The following is a 15,606-nucleotide window of genomic DNA, read 5'->3' on the forward strand; positions in this document are numbered from 1 at the left end:
CGATTTGTGTGATTTTTGCGATTTGGTGAACCCCCTAGTTACCATGTTTGGCCTTTCAAAACTCTGCCACACTTGCAATTAAAAAAAAAACAAAATTTCTCTCCAAACTAATTTGGAGAGAAACTCTTCAAACTTATCATATATCTTTTTTGTTATGTGCGAATTTTGAAAATCTAACCGTTAAATTTTATGTTCCTTATGTTCTTAACATGCATATTAAATTTCGTTCAAATTAGATTTTATTTACTATTTGATCAATGAACTTATCTTTTATACACAATTTTAGATTATAAAAACTTGAAATTTTAACATATGTTTGATGACATAGCAATTAGTTTTTGATTTTCTTGAAATTTTGCAAGCATGAATAATATAATAAGAATATGCAATCCAACAGTTTGATTTTCAAATTTTACACTTAATATAAAAATATTTGATAAGTTTAAAGGGTTTCTCTAAACTTGTTTGGAGAGAAACTTTTTCTTTAAAAAAAACATAAACTAAATAACCGATTAAAAGCAAAAAAACACTGTCTGACTGCTTTTTTTTTTTTTTGGTATATTAAAAAAAAAAACCCGGTTAAAAAAAAAAAATTGCAATTAAAAAAACCCTAACCATCTCTTTTCGTCACACTACGCTTATCATCTTCTCTCTCTAAAACAAAACGCCTACCAATACTGCGACACACAGAAAGGGAAGCAGGAAAAAAAAAACTTGCGATCCAGTGGAGATTCGTACGGCCGGCCATCGCCACCTGATCTGCTGCTCTGCTTCATCTCTCCTCTACAACCAAATTTCTCTAAAGGTCAGCGTACTTTTTGCTTCTTCAAATACTGTTTCGGTTTTATGAAACTTTACATCATTGATTTTCCTTTTCGAATCAGCATATTAAATCTCCTATATGTATATGTTTTTAGATTAACACCAGATGTTTATACTATAAGAATTACCATGTTCCTTGTCTAGGGTTCTTTTTTTACTCCTTTTGAAATATAGATGGGTTTGTTTCTTTTTCTATGCAAAAATTATAATTTCCCGTTTTAAGTACTGGTAACATAAGGGATTTTGCCCTTCATTGTAATAGCCAAATTTCAACTTTGATGTTTATAAGTCTGAAAAAAAGCGTAACAAGCGATACAACTTGGTTTGATTTGTTACGATTTAGGTTTTTTGGTTAGGAGTAGTTTTGTTTAATTTATGTAAATACACGGGTTAGCTTTGGTTTAATCTCTTACCCTATTGTCTTATTTGGGTTCGCTGTCAATTTAGGGATTCGAGATACGGAGATAGAGATCGCTTCCGATCAGCCTTCTGTAACCGCCTGTCGATTTCGATGCGAAGTACGGCGAGGATTCGAAGAGCATTGTAGCCGCTGCCTGTAGCAGGGGATGTTGTTGATGTGGATCTGGCTTCCAATATTCAGAAGAAGATCCGCCGTGCCGATCCATTGGGCGTTTCTTTGCAACTGACCGAGGAGGAGAAGTGTAATTCACGAAAAGAGAGGTGTTTTTCTATTTGTGTTTTCTTTTTAATTATTGAATTGGTGTTTAGTTTCTGTTTGTTATTTAGATTTGGTTATTTTGGTTGGATTGATATCGATTTAGGTGTTTGGATTAAATTTGATTTTGATGAAGGAATCTGGGTAAAAATGCTTTAGTTTGGGCTATTCGAGTTAAATTAGGAATTGGGTTTATATGTTTTTTTCTCTTTTCTTTGCTTAAGTCTAAAACGTGGGAATCGGAGTGTGTTTTTTGGGTGGGACTGTTTCTTTTTTATCTAAACGTGGGAGTGTGGAACTGTGGCAGTGTGGGAGTGCTTTTTAAAAAAAAAAAACTCTAAACTTGGTAGTGTTTTGACATAATTATATTCCATCTTCTGCAAAAAGAATTCCTCAATCAAGGTTTAAGGGTTGGCTACCTATTACCCTAATTTGGCATTTATTTTTTTTCAATTTCTCGAGTTCTGTTTTGTCGATTATTATATTGGTTAGATATTGTTTTTGTTTGGAAGATTTTTGTTAGATTTGTACTTTTTCGCTTGCCCCTGAAATTTGAATTGATTTAAGTTTTGTTGATTTTTGCATTTAGGTTACATATGGTTTTTATTTGGCAGTTTTTTTGTTAGATTTTTTTTTCCCCTCAATTTTGACTACAATTAAGGATGATGTGGCACATAGGAAAAAGCACCAATCTAAAAATTTGCCACGTTCACAGTTAAAAAGCGAAACATTATACTGTTTCAACAACACTAGAATACCGTTTAATATGAATCCAAAAAGAAAAAGAAAAAAGAACACTGTATAATAGCCTCTCAATATAAAAAGAAAACTAACTGGTTAAATCTTAAAATACGTTCGGAAGGCTTGATATGGTGATAGAGAAGGACACAAAGTTCGTCAGAACTAAATGCAAACCAACCAAGAAAATAAGTTTCACTCCATCGGTTCAATATATGTTCTAACTGCAACAGTGCCCATCCCTTCTCTGCAATTATAGGAAGGTTAGTATACTCTTTTCCAATTCAACTACTGCATAACTTTTTTATTTTTTCTCGAACGGTTTCAATTGCTTGATGGTGGTGGTAGCCTGGTGGTATTTCTTTCTGTTCTCTCTGCGCCTTAAGGAATATGGAATCTTTGGTTTTCCTTTTTTCTTTTTTTTCGTTTTACCCCTGCCCTTGGATCTGACTTTTTGTTTGTTCATGCTCTTTTGTTTGTGTTTTATTAGTATTGATATGGTTTAAAACCAAATGGTAGACCCTTTTGTTAAAACGGTATTTTAACCAAGTGTTTTAATTGTTTTATGGGTATTTTTGTTGGATCTTTTTATAAGATATTTTGGTTGGATTGTTTTAAAGGTTTGGCGGTTAGATTTTGGTTTGCATAGTGGGTCACCACACGTTCAATTCCATTGTTAGGGACAGCTAAGTGGTTCAACATTACCTGGTGGTTAGTCAGCTAACTTTTTTTTTACCTGTCTATATTTGATAGATGATGGTAACTTGGCAAAGAAGTGGTCTACTAAAGAACATCTCTACCCAAATGGAATGTTTGCTCTCTGTGTTCAGCAAGAAAATAAAAAGATTAGGATGTAATTGATGTTATCTTGGTTCTTGGATTATATTTTGGCTAATTTAAACCAAAATCCTAAACCTTTATCTTTTAGAACTTTGTTTTGTCTGTGTAATGCTGCCAAATCTTTCTTTGTTTTGTATGTGTAACGTTTTTATGTTCATATATAGTTTCCTTGCCACCATCAAATTCAAAGAATCTGCAATTAAAGCCAACCTTCTCTGAAGAGCAAAATCCGAACCCCAGGTAAGAATTCTGATATGCTTTCAATTGAAACTCTACCTACCCTGTTATTATTTACTTTTCGTGTTTTAGGTTGCTATGGCTGAATGGTTGGCCTTTAGTTTGTCGGTCTTAAAAGGGTTTTCCAAAAAAAATTTAATTATGTTCACTTTAGGGGCTATGGTTTCTTCTGCTTTATATCTTATTGTGGTAGAAATCAAACACTTTACTGGGTTTTGAAACTTGGGCTTCTTCTTCTAGAGGGGGAAGATTGTTTCTTTAATTTTTGGTTATTGGTACTAGATTTACATTACTTTGCTATAATTATTATTTTTTTCATACGTGATGCGTAGAATTGGATCATGGGTGAATTATAATTGAATTCATAGATTGATGGGTTTAGATGTAGAGGGTTTAGATAATTCAAATTATTGGACACATTGAATTTTTATGTTCTTATCTGAGTTGTGATTTAAAAATATTGTATATTTTATATCAAGCTGAATTGCATGGTGTCATTTCTTCCAAATTCTAGACCTTTACATAAGACTCATTGAGACAAAAGATTTTTGAAGATAGGCCAACTCTATCATAGCATCACCCTATCAAGATTTTTATATTTGATGTTTATTTTACAGAAATTCACTGTTTTCATTTGGATTTTTTTTTTATTTTTTTTCATGCCAATACAACATGATATTTGTTTTATTTACTACAAGGATTTTCATAATTATTACAATATGATGAGTCTTTTTTTTTTTTTTTTTTGATAAGTAATAAAGATAATTTCATTGATATTAAAAAGAGAGAGTCACCCAAGTACACGGGGAGTATACAAGGGGAACAAATCAAAGACGAACAATATGATGAGTCTTAAGCCTTGATGTTTTTTTGCTGATTCTTTCCACTGTAGCGGTAATACTATTCAATATCCCAACCAAAGCACTTAAGTTGTTCACCTATTTCAGACCTTTGTACAACCCCTTTCAATTTTCAGTTCAAGCCATTAATATCTACACTACCTGCAAGGTCTCTTTCTCCATGTATATGTGTATGTGTGTGTAAAGTTTGTCTTTTTTCTCTATTTATGTGTGTAAAGTTTGACTCTTTTATGACTTTTCAATGGGTGGTATTTTCATTTTGGTTGGGATTGGTTAGGTGTTTCCAGTTAGAGCGATTTTTGTAAAGGATGTGCAAAAGCAAGATGCTTGGTGATTGTCTTTAAAATAAATAGATTACGACTTTGAGAATTTACTTTCTGACTTAAGTGAATTATAAATATTGGGGCCTTAGAGCTTATTTCATCATAATTTACCACAAATCAATCGATACTGTATGACCTATTATCTATATATTTTTAAAAGAAAAGGTTTGTAAAAGGATTTTTTTTTAAATTAAAAAAACAATTTTGCCCTGTTTGAAGCTTTTCAATGGGTATCACTAAGACTTAGTAAGAAAACCACAAATATGATAAACCATGTGTAAATTTACTTTAAAATTTGATTTACAGTTCACACTGTTGTTTTTATTACATTCCTTTGCGTTATTCTATAGACTCTTACATTTATCATTTTCATTATGTTATGATGTTTAAAAATCATTTATTTTTAGGATTGACCTTCTTGCATCAATTTATAGTGGTGGTAGATGATGAATTTTGATAAATGTCAGGTTTTGGGCAGTATGCTCTATGTGGGGTTTGAACTTCATATTTACAATTGTTTTAAGCATGCTTCATGTGAACTTCCTTTTCTTTTTTTGTAGAAGAAGCAGATAATGAGTTGGCAGATTTCAAATCAAGGTTTGACTATGTTTATCATAAAATCTCATACCCACAAATATGTTCTACCACAATTTTGATGAAATATGTATCTGTATTTTTAGTTTAATGTTGATGACTTTAGAACCCAAAAAAATTAAACCAATGCCATTTGTTATGAACTCAGTTTTTTTATTTTTTGGCTTAAAGGTTGATTATTATTTTCTTTGGTTTTTTAACACTTATGAACTCTATTTTTTTGTTGATAAGATTCCTCAATTTCCTAATTTCTTCCAAGTGTTTGGAAAAATACTTTAACTTAACGCATTTGGTTGGGTTTTACTGATTTTTGCAGCTTGGTTGGTAAGTGTGTGTATTAGTGTGAATTTTTTTTACAAAATTATACGGCGTGGTATTACTAAGAAGAAAATCCTTCTAACATGCAGTTAAATTTAAAACAAAAAATTGTTAAATAATGAATAATAATCTCCACCAAGTGAAAATGTTTGAATAGACACAACGCATCAAGAAACAGGTGAAGTTCGTAGAGCTTGCCACATAGGATTAGATTAGACAGTTGCAGATAGTTTTTGTAGTTGCCTTGGACCTCTTGGTGTCTGTACAATGTTGTTTGCTTCTACTTCTATTGATCCTCTAATTCACTAATTGTCTTCTATTAATGTTTTTGATTTGTCTATGGATCTTAATTATTATAGTTTGCTTGAATGCTGATTTACTTTTTATTTATCTCATACTTCGTTTTACATTGAGAAAAGAGATAAGAGTTATTTTTTGTTTGTTTGTTTTTTTTTTTGTTATTTGTTGGCTTATAAATTCTATTCAGTTCTTTTATGTATTTCTATACAGTTTTATAGGCTCTATTCAGTACTGTTAGTGGAAGCAATTAGACTTGCTTGGTGATTTTGTTGAAGGAGCTTACAGGTATTGATATAAATTATTATTATTTAAAAATTTTCATCAATTATTAATATACAATGAATCATTGGATGCTATTAAAAGAGAATTGGATGTCAAATTGTAGAATAAATTGGGGTGGGGTTATTATGAAATTTATTGACATTAAGAGTGTTTGGTTTTACATTGTAAATCTTTGATGAATTGGTATAATTTGGTGTTATACTTGATACTAATTTGGTGAAAAATTAAGTAGCTTGAAGAAGTTGAGAAAAGAGAAGAGCCTAAGAAAGGGAGGAAATACATTCTTGAAAAGCATTGGATAAAGCTTGAAGATGTAAGCCCAATTGTATATTTATTGGTTCTTTTGTAATACTTATTAGACCAAATGTAAGAGCACATTTTGATTGCACATTATGATTATTGTAATATATTACTTCATAATATTTGTATTTATCTCATTTTTAATATTATTTCATAATATTACATGTTTCATCTTATATTAGAGCCAATTTAGCTTTCAATAATTGAAATTTGAGAAATGTTTAAACTTGAACATGTTAACATTTGATTTAAAACAATCCCGTGCATCGCACGGGTTAGCGACTAGTATCTATAATACCCAAAGTCTGACAATTATATTCATTAATAAGCAAATATTTGATTTTAACATTTTTCCGATTTTTATTTATTAAGATTTACACAGGAACACTAGAGCGGAGCTTTCGTGGAAATTTCTTACATGAAAGCACCCTGCCAAAGTCAGATTACACGTAACCAGGTCCAATAAGTCTCTCACCACACTAATTTCCATAACTTTACCACACTAATTTCCACAACTTTCCCACGTGAAGAGACTAGAGAGTGGTGGAATTATAACTCACATGAACCCACTACTTTGTTTCCACCACTTACAACTAGTTACGTGGTAAAATTGTGACAAAATTGTGAAAATTGGTGTGGTGTTGGACTTTATCAACCAATTCCTCTCTGTGTGTGAAATTATTGAATGAGAAAGTCTAATAAATGTTCCTACAAAATAGAGCCTTATCCACACCAATTTCCAAACTAGATGACTTGACTAAAAGATAACCATAGACACATAACCCATCTCCACTGACCACTATTTTTATTTGAGTTATCAACAAAACACACCTAGCTGAGTTCAGAGATTTAATTATATATATGATGTTTTAGAAAATATACCGAACGGTGAGACTTCAACGGCATTCATCGATGGCGTTACTGGCTTCGTCACAGCGAGTAGCAGGGTGATGCACGTTTGGGTGGAGTGAGTTTATCTGCTTAGCTTTGTGAATCTCCATTTCAACTGGGCGTTCTCATAAATTAACCCAAAAAAAGGTAAAGTTGTTTGACTGATCTGATCAATGGAGGGATTTCTTCCCTAGTTTATTTCCCATTCATTTTTTCTTCAGTAGTATTTGATTTCTTTTTTTTTTGGGTATGCAGATCTATATATATAGTGATTCAATATTTATTAGTAGTGTATTTGTAATGGCTTTAATGGGAATGGAAACTGCCTCATCATCTTTCCCAAGTTCTTCTACTGAGCGATGGAAGTATGATGTTTTTCTCAGCTTTAGAGGCGAGGACACCCGAAACAATTTTATGGATCGCCTATCTATTGAGTTGAAAGAGAAAGGCATTAAGACTTTTAAAGATGATGAAAATCTTGAGAAAGGAAAATCGCTCTCACTAGAATTGTTGAAAGCAATAGAAGAATCAAGATTTGCTATTGTCATTCTCTCAAAAGGCTATGCGTCTTCTATTTGGTGCTTAGATGAACTTGCAGAAATCATTGCTTGCAAGAAAGATATTAAAATGGCAGTTTTACCTGTTTTTCACTATGTTGATCCATCTGATGTACGAAAACAACTGGGAATTTTTGCACAGGCATTTGTTAAACATAAAGAAAATGAGGAAAAAACAAGGGTGGATAAATGGAGAGATGCTTTGAGACAAGTGGGCAACCTCACCGGATGGCATTTAAGGGATACTAGGTAATTTATCTCGACATATTTGTTTCATTTAAATATTCAAATGACCCACTTTCTATATATAACTTTATTTGGAACCTTAAGCAAATCTATATACGTCTTTCATTGTACTTCTTTCAATTTTCTCCTAAATGGATCAATGTACATGTTTTTGTTTTAGTCAACAAAATTGAACTTTAAATATGAATCATATTTTTTTGTCTAACTCATTTACGGTTCAAACTCAACGCATTTCCTATTTTTTTTAATTGCAGACCTGAGTCACAAGATATCCAAGAAATTGTAGAATGGATATCGCTCAACTTGAAATATGATGCATTCTCATATATTACCAAGGACCTAGTAGGAATATATTCTCGACTAGTGGAATTGGAGTCGTGCTTAGCTCTAGGTTCAAAAGATGTTCGCTTTATAGGGATTTGGGCAATGGGAGGGATGGGTAAGACAACTCTTGCTAGAGTTGTTTATCATATGGTTTCTAAAGAATTTGAAGCTCGTGGTTTTATTGAGTATGTTAGGGAAAATTTTAAAAAATATGGTCTTGTTAAACTACAACAGAAAATTATTGATGATGTTTTGAAGGAAAAGAATTTGAAAATAGAAGAGGAGTATGATGGAGTTCTTAAGATCAAGAATAGGTTATGTCGTAAAAGGATTCTTCTTGTTCTTGATGACGTAGATGAGATGAAACAGTTAAAAATGTTAGCTGGGGAGCATGGTTGGTTTGGTTCTGGTAGTAGAATTATCATAACAACAAGGGATGTGCATTTGTTGAAGGAACATCAAGTAGATGAAATATATGAAGTTAAAGGATTGAATGATGAAAATGCTCTCCAACTTTTTTCCTTGAAAGCTTTTAAAAAAGAGCATGTCCCTGATGATTATAGAGAGCTGTCTAACCAATTTTTGAATTATGCTGCTGGCCTTCCTTTAGCTCTTGAGGTTTTGGGTTCCTTTTTGCATGGAAGAAGGACTGTTGAATGGACAATTGCATTAGAGAGACTCCAAGAATTTCCAGACGAAGCAATTCTCAAAGTACTTAAAATAAGTTTTAATGGACTCCAACAACCACAGCAGGAAGTATTCTTGCATATTGCATGTTTTTTTAATAATCAGAAGAAAGATTATGTATTAGAAATACTAAATATTCTTGGCCTTTACCCTATTATCAGCGAACTCGCTGATAAGTCTCTTTTGAAAATTATGGATAATGATATAGTGTGGATGCATGACTTACTTGAAGAAATGGGTAGGAACATAGTTCGTCAAGAGTGCCTTGATGATCCTGGGAAGCGTAGTAGATTGTGGGATTACAAGGACATTGACAAAGTGTTAAAAAAAAATAAGGTAAGGTTATTTAGAGAATTTGAGCTCATTCCCTACCTTCATGTTTAACAATTTGGAACTTGAATTGTAATGCTAATAATTAATTTTGCAATTCACCAATTCTTTCTTGATTATTAGGGTACAGAAGCACTTAAAGCCATGGATATTGTGAGTACTTATGTTGAACAAGAAGATGTATGTTGGAACCCTGAGGCCTTTTCGAAGATGGACAATCTTAAATATCTTAGAATTTATGGCATTCTCCATGTCCCCACACACCTTCCTAATGATTTAATAATTCTTGATTGGATTTTGTATCCTTCAAAATCTTTGCCATCAAGTTTCCAGCTAGATGAGCTTGTTCAACTTTGTTTGCAACGAAGCAAAATCCAACAACTTTGGACAGGAATAAAGGTAAGTGTGTTATTAAGTATCCTCTTAAAACTTTTCTCTAAAATTACAATAAATGTACATAATTATTGTAACAATATTTTTTCTTCTAACAGAATTTTGACAAGTTGAAGTTCATTGACTTGACCGACTCCCGAGACCTGTTTATAACTCCAGACTTCACTGGAGTTCCAAATCTTGAGAAATTAGTTCTTGAAAGGTGTACAAATTTACGCAAGTTTCACCCATCTATTGGAATTCTTAAAAAGCTTATTTATCTTAATTTACAAGATTGTGAAAGACTACTTCGTCTTCCAAGCAAGTTTGGAATGGAGTCACTTGTGACTCTTGAAATTTCTAATTGCTCAAACCGCAAGGCAATTCCAAAATTTGTGGCGAACCCGAAATATTTATAGGAGCTTTCTTTGGATCGCACTGCTATTGTGGATTTAATTAAAAACTTGCCAGAGAAGCTATGGATAATCAAAGGCCTAGAGATACTTGATTTGAGCAAAGCAGATATGGTAGAGCTGCCTTCATCAATTGAACGTTTGACTGACCTTACTTCATTGACTCTAAGATATTGCAAGAATCTTGTGAGCCTTCCTAACACCATTTGTAGTTTGAAGTTGCTTAAGTCTCTTGATCTTTTTGGATGCTTAAAATTTCGTAACTTGCCAAAGAACATAGGAAATGTAAAAGGTTTGGAGCTGCTTAATTTGTGTTGGACAGCCATAGACAAGGTTCCTTCTTCCATTGCCCTCCTTAAAAATCTCAAACATCTATATATCTGTAGATGGAATTCATCTAAATATTATTCCTTGCCAACAAGTCTTGAGCCGATGGGCTTAATATTTCCTTCATTAATTTCAGCAAGTCATGTTGGACAGTCACGTGGTTTTTGGTCTTCAACCGACAGTCACATGATAAGGATGGCAATAATAATTGAGGCAATAAAAATTGAGGAAATATTATTGCCTTCCTTATCAGGCCTTCAATCTTTAACATATATGCATCTTAGTGACTGCAATCTTCTGTCAATCCCCAATGACATTGGCTGCTTGTTCTCTTTAGAACACTTAAATCTAAGTGGAAATGGTTTTTTTTCCCTTCCTGAAAGCATGTCTCAACTCTCTAAACTTCGAAGACTCCATTTGGAGGGTTGCACTAAGCTTCAATCATTGGAAAATGTTCCTTCAACTATTGATACTGTAATTGCAAACAATTGTAGCTCACTGATGGGATTGCCAAAACTGCAATTTTATACTTTAAGGTCAGATCAGTCCCGTGTGAATTTCCAGTGTGTTAACTGCTTCAAATTGTTGAGATATTTTCGTAGCAGTAATATGCTTCAGGTATCTCTCTCTCTAAGTTCTAAACATTATTTCCTAAAAAAAAAAAATTCTAAACATTAATTATGCTTTGTATATTTCAGGGGCAAAGTGGTAAACTACCAGACATCTTTGACATTATTATTCCTCAAATTTATTCTCCAAAAAGTTTTAAATGTGTATCTTTAAGTCATGAATTGAAGGTACAAGTGCCTTATGGGTGTGATGAGCTGAAGGGAATTGAGTTGCACGTTAGTTTTTCAGTCGCAAAGGCTTCTAAAGATTTTCTACTTACATGTTGGATTAAAGTCAATGGATTTGAAAGCACAACACCAATACGCTCTTCGTTGAGGTCAAACTATGGTGAAGCTACATCAAGACTCCTTTGGCAGCTTTATTTGTCTTCTCACTATTTCGACTCCCAATGGGGAGAAAATTTTCGTCAAATTGATGGCAATGGATCCAATAGACTTGAGATTTTTTTGAAGCCCAATATAATTGAGATTAGAATAAGTACTTCAAATAACTTGAAGGTGGAGGAAGTTGGGATTCATTATGATATTATTAATAATTCAGCCTCCAAACGTCCCAAAATAACCATAGCCATGCCATGATGAGGATGATGGGGCTGGGCTTTTTGAGGGAAAAAAAAAATTTTGACGAATGCCTCTAAAGATATGGAGGGGAGGTGAAATTGAATCGAGTATAAGAGAATTTTTTGAGGATGATGGGGCTGGGCCTTTTGAGAAGGCTATTCAATTGACGAACCACCTCCAAAGATATGGAGGGGAGGTGAAATTGAATCAAGTATAAGAGAATTTGTTGACTTCTTTGCCCGTAAGTCATCATTGTTCTTCTTTCTATTACAATTTACAAGTCTTGATGTTCTTTTTATTTTGGGGAGGGAATCCAATGAAATGAAAGTGTGGGTTTTGAATTGTTTTAGCATGATAACAAATTTAATTTGTTCTTGGTATATAATAGAGATTTTTTCTTTTTGTATTTCCCTTACTGGCATTTTAAAAAATAAAATAAAATCATTGTATTGTGCTAGTTGTACCTTAGCATTTCCTTTTGGCTTTCATATAGCCACATTTTTTCTCTTTTTTTTTTTTAATAATTTTTAAAATCAGGTTGAAATTAAACTTGCCAAAGAACCTATGGATAATCAAAGGCCTAGAGATACTTGATTTGAGCAAAGCAGATATAGAAGAGCTGCCTTCATCAATTGAACGTTTGACTGACCTTACTTCATTGACTTATTGCGAGAATCTTGTGAGTCTTCCTAACACCATTTGTAGTTTGAAGTTGCTTAAGTCTCTTGATCATTTGGATGCTTAAAATTTCATAACTTGCCAAAGAACATAGGAAATTTAAAAGGATTGGAGTTGCTTAATTTGTGTTGGATAGCCATAAGAGATGTTCCTTCTTCCATTGCCCTCCTTAAAAATCTCAAACATCTATATATCTGTAGATGGAAAGCATCTGAATATTCCCTGCCAACAAGTCTTGAGGCGATAGTCTTAGAATTTCCTTCATTAATTTCAACAAGTCATGTGAATCCCATAATATCGGTGCATCAGATGAGCTCAGAATGCGGTTCCCGGCAACCTCTTCAATTATTATTGCTTTCCTTATCAGGCCTTCAATCTTTAACATATTTGCATCTTAGTGACCTCAATCTTTGGTCAATCCCCAATGACATTGGCTGCTTGTCCTCTTTAGAACACATTAATCTAAGTGGAAATCATTTTGTTTCCCTTCCTGAAAGCATGTCTCAACTCTCTAATCGTCGAAAACTCCATTTGGGGGGTAGCGATATGCTTCAGTCACTGGATAATGTTCCGTCAACTATTGATTCAGTAATTGCAAACAATTGTACCTCACTGATGAGATTTCCAGAACTGCAATTTTATACTTTTAGGTTAGATCACTCCCGTTTGAATTTCTAGTGTGTTAACTGCATCAGATTGTTTGGATATATTGGAAGTAGCCGTAACATGTTTCAGGTATATCTCCCTCTCTAAGTTCTAAACAATATTTTCCTCCAAAAAAAAAAAAAAAAAATTCTAAACATTAATTATGCTTTGTATATTTCAGGGACTAAGTGGTGAACTACCAGACATCTTTGACATTATTATTCCTGAAGGTTCCTTTCCTGAAGTTCGCTTTCTAGATTGGTTTGGACATGAATCTGTAAGTCATGAATTGGAGGTACAAGTGCCTTATGGGTGTGATGAGCTGATGAGAATTGAATTGTGCGTTGTTTTGTCAGTCCCAAAGGTTTCTCATACCTTTACAAATTTCCACTTACATGTTGGATTAAAGTCAATGGATGTGAACGGGCATCACCAATACACTCTTCTTTTAGGACAAAATATGGTAAAGTTAGATCACATCACCTTTGGCTGCTCTATTTGTCTCCTCGCTATTTCAACTCCCAATGGGGAGAGAATATTCGTTAAATTGATGCGAATGGATCCAATAAAATTGTGATTAGCATAAGTACTTCAAATACCTTGGAGGCGGCAAAAATTGGGATGCATTTGTTATACACATGGGGTCGCTGTGAGGATCTGGGTGTAATGTATCGTGATCACTATGATTCAATCTCCTAAGGTACCCGAAATAAGTGAAGCCGTGATGAGGATGATGGGGCTGGACCTTGATGGAGAAGGCTATTCTAATGACTGACCACTTCCTAAGGCTATTAGAGAATTTATTGACTTCTTTTCCGGTAAGTCATCATTCTTCTTTCTATTACAATTTACAAGTCTAGATGTTCTCTTTATTTTGGGGAGGGAATCCGATGAAATGAAAGTGTGGCTTTTGAATTATTTTAGCATGATAACAAATTTAATTTGTCCTAGGTATGTAATAGAGATTTTTTCCTTTTGTATTTCCCTTACTGGCATTTTAAAAAATAAAATAAAATCATTGTATTATGCTAGTTGTACCTTAGCATTACCTTTTGGCTTTCATATAGCCACATTTTTTCTCTCCTTTTTTTTTAATCAGCTTGAAATCAGATTTTCCTGTTGTCTTGTTTGTGCACTTTAATATAATGGAAGGAGGAGATCAAACGTCCAAGAATCTTGAAGCCCATTGCGGTGGTAATTGAGAGGGATAGAAACCAAAGGCACACTGAGGAATTAGCAAACCTTGGCTCTTGCTGAATTTGTCAAGGACTCAAAATGGTCAGCTATTATTATTTGATTAAATTATGTTCTTTTTTTTTTGGTGAGCTACAAATGCAATGCTCTTTTAAACTTCTATATACAAATGCATATTGAAATTTCTCTTCCTTAGTATTAATATAATTGTTGTTTTGCTTTTTCTTCCACAGTTTGGTGTTTACTGTTCTCAGATTATGGCGTAACCGTTTCACCTGTACTTAGGGAATTCCCATTTGATGGTTCCTTTTGTTGATTTTGTGGAAATTACAATGTTAAAGTTGGGTTCACCTGAGCTTGAGATCAGTTTTGCCATGGCCTGGCTCCTGTGGCATAATCTTGATGAAATTAAGTTAAGAGAAACTGCAAGTTCTGTCGAGACTTTGTGCAGCATGATGGTGGAATGTTATTGATGGATCGAGCTGTTACATTAAGTCTTGATATTGGAATACAAGACCTTATGGTGGACTGTTCCAATTTCAGGTTGATCCATTGAAGTTGAATGATAGCTATTCGTCTGAGGCCAAGAAAGATATAAAAGTTCTCACACTGCAGGTTGTTTTAAACAAATTTCTTCAGTTTTCGTGCAATATTAAAGAAGTGTAATCTAACGCCCATGGTTTAGTGGGGTATGCAAAGGAGAATGAGGAGACCTCATGTCTGGAGGACTGTTCTCTCTTTTTTCTTCCTTCTGTACAGAAAATTTAAGTTAATTAAAATCTGTCTCTTTAGTTTCTTTTCATTTTACTTAACAAAAAAAAAGGTTTTTTATTATTATTTTTTTTTAAAAGACAGTCTGATATACTAATGTTTTCTATAAATTTTTTCCCCATGCAAACAGACCTGCTCGTTTTCAGAAGTAGATTTTGGACCATGATTTGCATTTTGCATACCTACATGTAATTGAAGTTGCATTAAATGAGCTGATAAACTTTGCCAGGTCTTACCTAATGAACGCTACTCTTGAGAGTTTTTTAGGACTTTGAAGCACCAACAAGAGAAGCTTAGCTCTAATGTACTCCCATGCCTCTGCACTTGAACAGGTACCAGGCTTTATCTGAAACGTTTTGAGGACTTTGATGCACCAACAAAGTTTACTATAATAGATACAAGGCCATCTCATCCAACTGGCTTCCAAAAACTGTTTTTCTTTCAAAACACTTGATACCCTTTCATTTGATCCACTGACAGCATCATATATGACTCAAGTACCATTCTTCTGAACTAGGGCTCCGTCTGGATTCCCCCAATCATGCCATAGGAAAATACTACAACTTGATCCCACTTCACACTTCCAGTAATGGCTTAACAGTGCTTCTAAGATTTAGAATTTTCTTTCAAACTCAATAGCTGTCTTGAGGAATGTTAGTACTCCAGAAACTCATCTTTTAAAAGATTAGAT

The 15,606-nt window shown here is 33.5% G+C and overlaps 1 pseudogene; it reads left to right on the forward strand.

The window, feature by feature from the left end:
- Positions 1–613: 613 nt before the first annotated feature.
- Positions 614–14,940, forward strand: LOC142611006 (TMV resistance protein N-like; annotated as a pseudogene).
- Positions 14,941–15,606: the final 666 nt, after the last annotated feature.

The sequence above is a fragment of the Castanea sativa genome, chromosome 9 (assembly GCF_040712315.1).
Source record: "Castanea sativa cultivar Marrone di Chiusa Pesio chromosome 9, ASM4071231v1".
In the NCBI taxonomy this organism is placed as follows: domain Eukaryota; kingdom Viridiplantae; phylum Streptophyta; class Magnoliopsida; order Fagales; family Fagaceae; genus Castanea; species Castanea sativa.